Here is a 12,069-nt window from a genome sequence, read left to right as displayed (position 1 = left end):
TGAACTTCCCCGCTAGCCTCCTGTGTGACAATGAGATCATCTGCCACTTTGTCATCCTCCTCTGCCTCCGTCAGTATGTGCTGTGAAGCGGACAGGCGTGTGCCCTGACTATCCTGCTGGGATGTTTCTGCTCCTATGCCCGACTCCTCAGCATACAATGCGTTTTCCCTGATGGCGATGAGGGATTCTCACATTACACACAAGAGCGGGTTTGTTACACTCACAAGTGCGTCGTCACAGCTGACCCTCTTGGTGGACTCCTCAAAGACACGCAAGATCTCGCATAAGTCTGGCATCCATGGCCACCTATGGTGCAGAAACTGCGGGAGATGACTCTGAGGAACCCTTGGGTTTTGGAGGTGGTACTCCATCAAGGGTCTCTGCTGCTCACACACTCTGCTCAACATGTGATATGTCGAGGTCCAGCGCGTGGGGACGTCGCACAACTGCCAGTGTTCTGGCAGATGGAGGCGTTGCTGGAGTGATTTGAGGCTAGAAGCGGCTACTGTAGACTTGCGAAAGTGGGCGCACAAGCGCCACACTTTCACCAGTAGCTCATGAACGTTGTGAACTGTTGCACCACTAAATTGAAAACGTGGGCCAGGCATGGAACATGTTGGAGGTTGGCAAGCTCCAGAGCCGCTACCAGGTTCCAGCCATTATCACACACGACCATGCCTGGGCCCAGGTACAGCGACGAAAACCATGTTGACATCTCATCAAGGAGGGCATCCCTCACCTCGGAGGCAGTGTGCTGTCTGTCCCCCAAGCTGATGAGCTTCAGCACGGCCTGCTGACGTCTCCCCACGCCAGTGCTGCAGCTTTTCCAGCAGGTAGCTGGGGTCGATGTGACAGCGGAGGAGGAGGGTGGTGTTTCAGAACTCCTGTCAGGAATGTTGGGCGGGGAGACGAGGTAGACCGCCCCAGTTTGTGACCCGGTTCCAGCCTTAACTACATTCACCCAATGTGCCATCAGTGAAATGTAGCGTCCCTCTCTGCATGCACTTGTCCACGCGTCGGTGGTCAAGTGGACCTTTGTGCAAAGCGCAGAACTTAGGGCCCGCCTAATGTTGCGTGACACGTGCTGGTGCAAGGCGGGGACGACACACCGGGAGAAGTAGTGATGGCTAGGGATGGCATAATGAGGTGCCACACTTGCCATCAGGTCACGGAAGGCCTGAGTTTCTAGAAGCCGGAACGGCAACATCTCCTGGGCCAGGAGTTTGGAGATGTGTGCTTTTAAGGCTTGTGCATGTGGGTAGCGCTGTATTTTTGCCTGCGCTCAAACATCTGGGAGATGGTGGGTTGCTGGGAAGAGGCGCTTGATGGTGCAGGAGAAGGAGCTGAGGCAGGAAAAGGGGAGGATGAGGAAGAAGTCTCCAAAGTGGCGGAGGCAGATGTCTAGGTGTCCTGGCTGGTGGTCTGGACTGCAGCGCTAGCACTGGCAACAGTGGGAGAGGCAGTGGCAGCAACGCCAGACGACGATTGTCCTGCGTTTGCTTTCTCCCACTGAGCCCAGTGTTTGCATTCCAAATGACGGCTCATGGCAGTGGTCGTAAGGTTGCTCTTTTCAGAGCCCCTTCTCAGTTTCGAGTTGCGAAGTGTGCAAACTGCACTATATTTGGGGAAGTTTTTCTAGGCTGGCTAGAATAGGGAACATCTTGGGCCTTTCTGGCTGTGGCCTGGCTTCAGTGAAGCAGCTGTCCCCTGCCCCTGCACCCTACTTAATGTGGCCATCAAGCCGGGGACTGTGGGGAAGCGCAATGCTTGCTGCCGCAGAGGAGTAGACACGGGATGCGCTGTAGCTTGACAGCAACCTTGCTCCCCAGCTGCATTTCCACACCCCCGTCCTCATCCCCGTCCACGTCCCTTTATGCTAGCCTTATGCATTTTTAGATGTATAGAAATGTGATTTTTATGGTGTATACACAGAGGAAAGCTGTGTTGAGCGTATATAGCCTGACAATTGCTGTGTATCCCAGTTAGGTTTTGGGGTACACACCCTGGATAGCTGGATTGAGCGTATATAGCCTGACAATTGCTGTGTATCCCAGTTAGGTTTTGGAGGTACAGACCCTGGAAAGCTGGGTATATCTCTGAAGTTGTTCTACAGTTTTTCCCTGCCTAGCAGAAGCTAATCCCTATCTAGCCCTCAGCAGATCTCTGTCCCTATGTCTCCAAGCCGCAAAATGAGACGAAGATGGCGGCGACTATTCTTATAAATCCGAGGTCACCTGATTTCGGCAGCCAATGACTTTTTCCAATTTTTTTTCAATACCTACGTTGTCGTAGATCCTGTCCCACCTCCCCTGCACAGTTATTGGTGCAAAAAAAGCGCCAGGGAAGGTGGGAGGGGATACGAATTTTTACTGCGTTTGCCACGTAGTATTTGATTGGAATCAAATACCTCAAACAATACCAATTCGATCGAACACCGTTTGCTCATCTCTAGTTATTATCTGTTTTGTATTTCCTTTAGATTTTGAGCTTTTGCAGAGAGTTGTAAAGATCTGACAGAGCCATATGTTGATATGGTCTGTTGCTGGAGCATCTAGTACAACTGCCTGTCAAGTAAATGGCCTTTAGGACTGTTTTATGTGCTCTGGGGTGTTGTAGTCAGGTGGTGTTTGGAATCAGGTTGTGTGCTGGTGTTTAGGAATGGGGTTGTGTTTGGTACATATTGTTGAGAGTTATAAATGTATTGATGTGTTTACTGCTGCAAAAAGAAAAGAGATGTGTGCCAATAAGGCCCAGTTCACATCTGCGTTCAGGTTTCCATGGAGTGGAGTTTGCATGGAAACCTATATGCATTAAAAAGTGGTTACCTAAGGAAACCACATGGACGGTATACTGGTGCAAAGGAAGGTGGAAGCCAAAGGGTAATTAACTATAGTGTCCAGGTCAGATGTGATGGTGATGGTGAGGACAAGTGGGGTTTATATGGGGTTACTGGCGCCAAGAGCCGTCAGACCTGGAGCCCCGCCCCAAAGGGGGTGTGGCCCTAAGTCCAAAGGCGCCCGGCGCCCCCCAACATTTGAAGAGCCAAATGGGGTAGGAAAGGAGACCAGGGTGAAGAACATTGGTGGTGTTCAGTGGCCAGGCATTGTTAAAGTCGTCAGTAGCGCTCCTGGGAGTCCTGCGGAGTTGAAAGAAATCCACTTCCGGTTTGCGGGAGCCGCAACTGGAAGTGGTGCGTTCCACAGTGGAATACATAGCGTTTCCACCTTCCCTTGCACCAGTATACCGGTAAGATTCTACAGGATATTATGTTTACATAGGACTTTACCAATTGTCTAGCAAGCTGGGCACCATTCCTTGCTTTACATTTGGCTGAATATACCGATTATGTGTTTATCCATGTTTTATTGCCATTTTTGCCATTTGTTTTCTTATACATTCTGATATTGTTCTCTGATTACATGATTTATTTGGATATCTTTAAATGAAATTAGGTTCTCTATCCACGGATATCAGAGTTATAGGATTATTTGTACTTTTTTGCATTTTATACCCTCTGGGTTATACACTTAACATTGTCCATATACTCTTCACTTGTGATATTTATTCCATACTCTTCTATATTGTTTTTTTATGGTGGATTTATTTACGTTGTTTTGATTTGTGTGTTTAAACTACTTGATGACACTGCACACAGTAGACACAGGAACATTCAGGTCAGCACTAGAAAATGGTTTGAGAGAAAGCACTGGAGACTTCTAAAGTGGCCAGCAATGAGTCCAGACCTGAATCCCATAGAACACCTGTGGAGAGATCTCAAAATGGCAGTTTGGAGAAGGCCCCCTTCACATCTCAGGGACCTGGAGCAGTTTGCCAAAGAAGAATGGTCTAAAATTCCAGCAGAGCATTGTAAGAAACTCATTGATAGTTACCGGAAGCTGTTGTTCACAGTTATTTTGTCTAAAGGTTGTGCTACCAAGTATTAGGCTGAGGGTGCCAATACTTTTGTCCGGCCCATTTTTGGAGTTCTGTGTAAAATGATCAATGATTTGACTTTTTTTCATTCTCTTTTGTGTTTTTTCATTGCAAGCAAAATAAATGAAAATATTAATACCAAAGAGTTTGTGCTTGCAATCATTTTCTGGAAGAAAATGAGTATTATCTGACAGAATTGCAGGGGTGCCAATACTTTTGGCCAACACTGTAAATAAAGGAAAGAAATATTAATAAAGATGGATAATAGCTAAGCATTTCTATTTTACATATGTATTTGCGTTTCAGCTATAAGAAAATACAGATGAGAAAAGACAGACAACATATGTAAATGCATATAAATGCATGAAAAAGGCTTTACTTCCATAGAATGCAGTACAATGCACACAGTTATATTGTATGCACCATGGGCTAATCATCTTTCTATGAAGACAGTAATGTATCTTGCTGTACTACAATCTGCAAACTCAGCCAGAATATCATTAAATTATGTATTGTTTACCCATCAGTGACCTATAGTCATGTATAGCTATTGATCTATGGGTAAACAAAGTGTTAAGTGAGGTTTCTAACCATTACAGGAATAATAGAATAACAAAATTCACACTATTGGGTCGTATCAGTTAAGTCAATCCAAGTCCATGCTTCATTAGACACAAGGTCATCCATAGAGGTTATTGCTTCATACTCTGGAAAAAAACACTTATTAATTTTTCAGCATGCTGGCCTTATGGAGGTATTGCTGCCCTCCAGTGTGAATTTAATAACTCTAGTTTTCTTTGATCTGATCTGCTTCCATCACTGTCGTTGTTTTATTAATAGATGCCATGAAGATGTTTCTTATCTTCCAAACATAGGGTATCAATACTTGAAATATACTCAGGTTTGTTGTCTTCAAGGTAAGGCATGTGATGTCTTGGTTTAGAATAATGTAGCATAAAAACTGTCAGTAGACTTCCATGATAATGCAATGTCAAATAATACCATAAGTGAAAACATAGAACATTTAATCACAGTGTTAAATATATGTATGTATTTGCACAGAATCCAAATTTTTTTTTTTTTTTTTTTTGTAGATTGTGAGCCCCACACAGAGCTCACAATGTACATTTTTCCCTATCAGTATGTCTTTTGGAATATGGGATGGAAATCCATGCAAACACAGGGAGAACATACAAACTCCTTGCAGATGGTTTATTGCCCTTGGCGGGATTTGAACACCAGGACCCAGCGCTGCAAGGCTGCAGTGCTAACCACTGAGCCACCGTGCGGCCCCAAGAATCCAAATTCTGTCATCGTCAAATGTATTTTAAGGGCATGTACATGTTTTTAACTGTTTTTATCTTTTTACTCTAATATATCCCATCACCACCACTGACCAGCTGTTTAGAGAGGCCTCATGCTTGGTGGAGTGCTGCTTCCTGTTCTCAGACCAGGGACATCATGTTTACTAGTCCCATGGCCATGCTATATGTAACTTAGTTCCATTTTGATGAATGGGACTGAGCTGCATTACCAACAATAACCAATATACAATCTACAGCTTTGGCTTGGCAGGCACTGAAGAGGGTTATAGCATGTGTCCAAAGACAATAACCTCGTTAACATCTTAAAGGGATTCTATCACTAGAATCCCATTTTAAACTAAAACTTGAAAACTCTCCAGTGATGGCCTCTGTCTTCTTCTCGCACTCCTCTTCGCTTCATTCCAAAGCGCTGACTGCGCATGTCCGTTGCCCCCAGTGCTGCGAGAAAACTCATTTAAATAAGGAAAAAAGGAAGATATTTCTAAGGAATTTTGACGTGGATCACAATAATAAAGGTAAGAGAAGAATAGCCTTTGTTAGGACTATTCCTACGTGTATTTAGTTTAAAAAGAGATTCTAGTGATAGAATCCCTTTAAGGACACAGCTTAAAATCGCCCAGGCCCTACATGGCAGGAAAAAAAAAACGCATCAGAAAACGCTGCATTTTACATTACCTGCAAAGTGGATGGGACTCTGCGAAAGGTAAAGAGCACATTTGAAGAGTTTTTTTGCTGGAATAATTTTCAGTTGTCTTGTCTCATTTGTAGAGCTGCTGAAGTACTGGAACGTTATTAGCACTGGGGCATGAAAAAGAAACATTTTTTTTTTCTCAATAAAACATCACTTAAGCACCAAATTTTTTCATTTTTCAGGGGTTAAAGTAAAAGTATGCCAAAGTTTGCTATATAATTTATCCTCAATGCAGTAATACCTCATATAGTCAATGCCGTAAGTATTAGCATCCTTGAAATTTTTCCAGAAACTACTAATTTTTCCCAGAAGATTATTGCAGCTACACGTTTTGTTATACATGTTTATTTCCTTTGTGTGTATTGGAACGACACAAAAAAAAAAAAAAAACTGAGAAAAAAGGGAAAATTGGACATAATTTCACACAAAACTTCAAAAACTGACAGACAAAATTGTTGGCACCTTTTCTAAATTGTATGTAAATAACTTTGTTTCAAGCATGTCATGCTCGTTCAAACTCTCCTGTGGCAAGTAACAGGATTGGGCAATATCAAAATAACACCTGAAACCAGTTAAAAGGGAGAGAAGTTGACTCAATCTTTGCGTTGTGTGTCTGTGTGTGTGCCACACTAAGCGGGGAGAACAGAAAGAGAAGAAAACTATCTTAGAACTTGAGTACCAAATTGTGGAAAAATATCAACAATATCAAGGTTACAAATCCCTCTCCAGAGATCTTGATGTTCCTCTGTCCACGGTGTGCAACATAATCAAGAAGTTTACAACCCATGGCACTGTAGCTGTTCCTGGATGTGGACGGAGCAGCCCCAATCAAGTTCCAAAGAAATTCAAGCTGTCCTGGGTCTCAATGTAGGGCCTAGAGTCATAAAGCTGGGTTTACGTCATGGGTCTTCCAGCAGGACAATGACCGCAAACATACTTCAAAAAGCACCCAGAAATGGATGGAAACAAAGCACTGGAGAGTTCTGGAGTGAAGTTTGGATCTTAACCCCACTGAACACCTGCGGAGAGACCTTAAAATTGCTGTTGGGAGAAGGCACCCTTCCAATATGAGAGACCTGGAGCAATTTGCAAAAGAAGAGTGGTCCAAAATTCCAGCTGAGAGGTGTAAGAAGCTTGTTGATGGTTATAGGAAGTGATTAATTTCAGTAAATTTTTCCAAAGTCTGTTCAACCAAATATTAAGTTGATGTGTCAGTAATTTTGACCAGCTTTTCGAGTTTTGCATGAAATGATATAATTTTTGCCCCTAAAGTACTTGTACAGTGGAAAACCCCAAAACGGGCATTCTGTCGGGAGGTTGCAATTTGCTTACAGCTGTTTAAAGGGATATGAGGCGCCATTATTCCAGGGCTGTGACATGTGAGACAACTGCAGATTAATATGGGACACTGTGTTACTCTACCTTCCAGGGCTGTAACTGAAGATTGTAGTGGCACTAGTAATTGTGACATGCCTGTTTGTAGAGAACTGTGAAGGGCCAGCAGCATGTGTTTCAGGGTGCTTTCGGATGCTGGACCATGAGAGGTATGGAGGAGAGGTATGGAACAGATCTAGAGCGCTCTGAGGGGTTGGAGGTGAGACTTGAGATGGCTAGAAATATGGTCCCGTGGAGAAGGAGGATCGAGTCATGGTTTTTGTTTCACTGGACTATTAAGAGGGTATGGTGAGGTTGGATTGTGGGTTTTAGGTCACAGAGAGGTTTGTGGGTGTTGAGGATAACATTTTTGAACAGCACAGCGAATATGTTCTGGGATGGGGGTAGATGCAAAACAGGAATATCCATAGAGTGATCAGTGATGACATTAGTCAGATATTCCCCGGGATCTATTGCGTTAGCAGGAGGGGGAGCAATTCAGTAGGACTTGGTCCCATTCATGTTTTTTTCCGGCAAAAGTCCCTGCTGCACATGACCACCCCCGACTATGAAACCACTAGGAAAAATACGAAAACACAACTAAAGGCAAAAAAGTTTTCGATGATAATCCAAAAAAATTTATATGGAACATGGACAATGGAATCATCATACGTAAAAAAAATGATTTATTTAAAAATATTAAAAAACATTGATACAACACAGTGCAGAGACATCAATATATACATATAAGGCAGACCTGGGCAAAGTCCGGCCCCCGGGCCGTATCTGGCCCTCTGACTGATTCAGTCTGGCCCAAACGGCATGTCTAGGGAGGCGTGTTTAGGGGGCGTGTCTTAGTGCCAGCAGGAAGATGAAGACACGTGGAGAGTGTCATAAGGTACTGAGATGTAAGGTGAGATGCAGGGGAGAGAGAGAGTGAGAGAGTGAGTGAGTGAGTGAGTGAGTGAGTGAGTGAGTGAGTGAGTGTGTCGTTATACTAGGGCAGAGATGGCAGGGGAATGTTATACTAGGGCAGAGATGGAAGGAGAATGTTATACTAGGGCAGAGATGGCAGGGGAATGTTATACTAGGGCAGAGATGGCAGATGTAGGGGGGGGGACATGAAATGGGGCAAATAAAGGAGGATATGAAACTGAGGGAGAAATGGAGGGGGGGGACATTAAACTGTGGATGTAGCTGTAGGGGGACCTGTCTGCCTCTAGTTGCCCACAGTTTCATGTCCCACTCTAGCTGTCAATTTATTGCCCCCCTCAAACTACCCCCACTGTTTAATGTCCCCCTCCAGCTGCTCCAGTTTTGTGTCCCCTCTAGTTTCCACCAGTTTATACTGGGGCACCAGGAGAGGGACTTAATACTGTGGGGCAGTTGGAAGGGAACATTATAGTGTGGGGACATATAATGTACGGGTAACTATAGGAGGATAATACTTTGTGGGGGAACTTGGAAAGATGATTGGGAATGGGCGGAGTCAACATAGAAGTGGGTGGAGCTAAATTTGCAGTGGCGCGGCCCTCTAGCATAGTTTCAATTTCTTATGCGGCCCCATGGGAAAATTAATTGCCCACCCCTGATATAAGGGGACCAATGCTACCTGTTAAAGAACATACGTGGTAGTTGAAAAAATGTAAATATGTAACAAAAATGTAATCTAGCAATGGAGTATGGTGATAAATAATAGCCTTTAGCAGAGAGATCAACATAAGTGAGTGTTTATATGTAGTGAAGTCATAGTGACAGCTTTCATATGGGAGTTAATGTAGTTAGCTCTGCATAATGACAAATGTAAAAAATACTGTGGATGCTGGAAAGAAGTGAAGTAAATGAAGTCAAATCAAAGGATAGTACATACCATGAAAAGACCACGCCCCGACGTGCGTTTCGCCGTAAAGGCTTCATCGGGGGGGACAAAGTATGGTTCACTTAGCAGAGACTATATATAGTGCATTGATGAGGAAAGAGGAAACACATGAGGAGATACGCCCAGCAGTGTGTGATGTCATAAGAACACTACAACAACTACAATGTATAAACATGCGTAATAATGGAATGCGATGGAAAATCGCGGACAACAGATGGCATATGCGAATCCGCTGTGAAAGCTGCTCATGCACACTATCATTGAGAATGATGTAGTTATGTACTGTGCAGTGGTACAAATGCACATATGAATGGATAAGCTGCATTATTGGGCAGAGCAGCCTCATATAAATAGACACATAAGGAAAGGGACTATAAAAGTTGTAAAAATATGGACTCAAATATTGGCATAACTAAAAAGGTAAGTGTAAAGTGTGGACACACAAGACTATATTATAATATATATATATATATTTGAACCAACCAATTCCTCTCTCTCCAGGAATGGCCTTACTCTTCCTGGATATACATAACTACCCATCAGACATCTTGACACTCAGGGGCCACTTCCTGCTCTTAGCGCTGTTGACTCTTCCATACTCACGCATGCCAACCATTCCGGGACTCTCCAACATTTTCCACCAAACCTATCATTTTGAAAAGATCCTTTCCCATGGAGTTTTCGGTCACACATACTTGGGGGGAAAAAATGGCTACAATGGGTAATAAATAGACTTGCCCTCTCTCTACCCCCTGCAATTCTGAAGTTACTTATACCATTCCTGGACTTCACATTTAACTTACTCCTACTGCAGTAACCTCTACTTGCGATGTAATTACTGTAACACCCTCTCAAAGTGTCTTTGTTTTGTCTAACCTTTGATTTTATCGTTTAGTCTCCCTCTTTTTTGTTTATTTTAACAAAGAACCATGTGCATGTTGACAACCTCTTGGACTAGTTGTACATTCCATTACTTATTGCCTACGAATCTGAGTTCATGTTACTACTATGCTTGAATTTCAAACTGAAATGCATTTTTCTTTCTTCTGTATGTTCCCGTATACAAAAAAAATGTCTAAAAATTTATTGAACCAGAACATGCTTTGCTGACTATGCCAAACACACCTTTGCAGATGACAAAAAGGCAAAGAAAAAAGAAACATGTTTAACCAACTCTTCAACATTTTTTACACAACAATCAGTTATATTGACTCAAATCAGCTATTTGAGCCAAATCCTTTTCTTTTTCACGTAGCACAGTTTTTTCTTTATTTTTTTAATGAGAACATAAATAAGAAATATACAAAAATAATAATAACAACCGGTATTGGAGCCTTTCAAGAAGGGTCAACAATCAAGCAGGGCAGATAGTGTTTAGAGATCAATATAGTTATAAAGGTTATTAAAATTATTCAAGCCTATTAATTTTAAATCATATTAATTTATATTCTCTTCAGTTTAAAATAATCACAAATTCAATATATAATGAAGATGATCACAAGTCCACAGCTAAAGCAACATGCTGAGATATTCAAGTACACAGCTTTTCTGCAGCTCTTTTCTTCCGCAATGTGTGGATGAGATTAATATAATCTTATTTACTTTGCTGGTACCGTAAAATACAGAATTTTTTCCCACTGCCTTTCCTGCAGCATCCAAAAAAATTGTGTTTCTGCTACTGGAGTCCAAACCTTAATGCCTTGCCGACATTGCAATACAATTAGGGTAAGTTCACACAGATTTTTGGTCAGGATTTTGAGACCGTATCCACCTCAAAATCCTGACCAAAAAGACAGCTCCCATTGAAATCAACGGGAGCTGCTCAGGAGTTTTTTCCGGGAGCCGTTTCTTCCAGCTCCTGGAAAAAAGCAGCGAGATGCTCAGTCTTCAGGCTGAATCGCCTTGCACTCCCTCCTCCGGACTAGGCGCATTCATTGGGCCTAATCTGGAGCGGAGTACGGAGCTGGATGCCGGTGCAGTGCACCGCCTCAGGTTTCAGAACAAAAATTGCCGTGTGAACTTACCCTTAGGGTGCATTCACACGGAGTAAATGGTGAGGAATTTAGTGTGGAATTTTAGTGCCTCCCATTGACTTCATTGTGTTCCTTTTTCTGCTAGCAGGAGGCTTTTTTTTAGCACTGAAATTCCACACCAAATTCCTCACCATTTTCCTCTGTGTGAATTCACCCTTATGGTGAATGTTGGCACTTAAAACAAATGGCACCTGTTCTACTTCTGGGCTATAACCACAATCAGAATTCTCTTTATTGCTACTGTGCTCCCAATTCCCCCTCCATACCACACCAGTTCTGTGCCCCCTCAATGATGGCTTACTTTAAGATGGCAGCATGGATCCCACATGGTGGGATTCTAGGTTTCCAGTACCAATGTCAGCAAGGAGCCTAATATAGGCTTCTAGACAGGTCATATTTTGTGGGGGAGGTAGGCTCAGCGGCAGCAGCAGCGGACCCAGACAGTCAGAGACAGACACCAAAATCAGTTTGAACAGGGTTTAGCCCTGTGTGTTTATTTTGCAAAAAGGTTTAAAGGTGTTGGCAAACAAAAATAAACAGGCCTTTACTTCAGGCAAAAACACAAACACCTGCCCGGCTAGGCGACTAACTACACAGAAGCAATCTGTCTATACGTGTGGCTTGCTTCAACCACACGGACAAAACAAAGCAACAAAAATACAAGCTGTGGAGCACCCACTGGTCTCACCAGTTTTCAGTTAGGCTGGACAGGACCTGGCTCCACCACTCTCCCCCAAGAACTGCCCAGGACAGAAGTCTGGAGAGGCTTTATAGGCCTGTGATTAGGCCTAACTGTTCCCACCTGTACACGCAAGCTCCTTCCTGCAGTAGGAT

Source organism: Leptodactylus fuscus, chromosome 4, assembly GCF_031893055.1.
Source record: "Leptodactylus fuscus isolate aLepFus1 chromosome 4, aLepFus1.hap2, whole genome shotgun sequence".
Taxonomy (NCBI): domain Eukaryota; kingdom Metazoa; phylum Chordata; class Amphibia; order Anura; family Leptodactylidae; genus Leptodactylus; species Leptodactylus fuscus.
The sequence above is the reverse complement of the archived record's forward strand: the minus strand, read 5'-3'. Positions refer to the sequence as shown.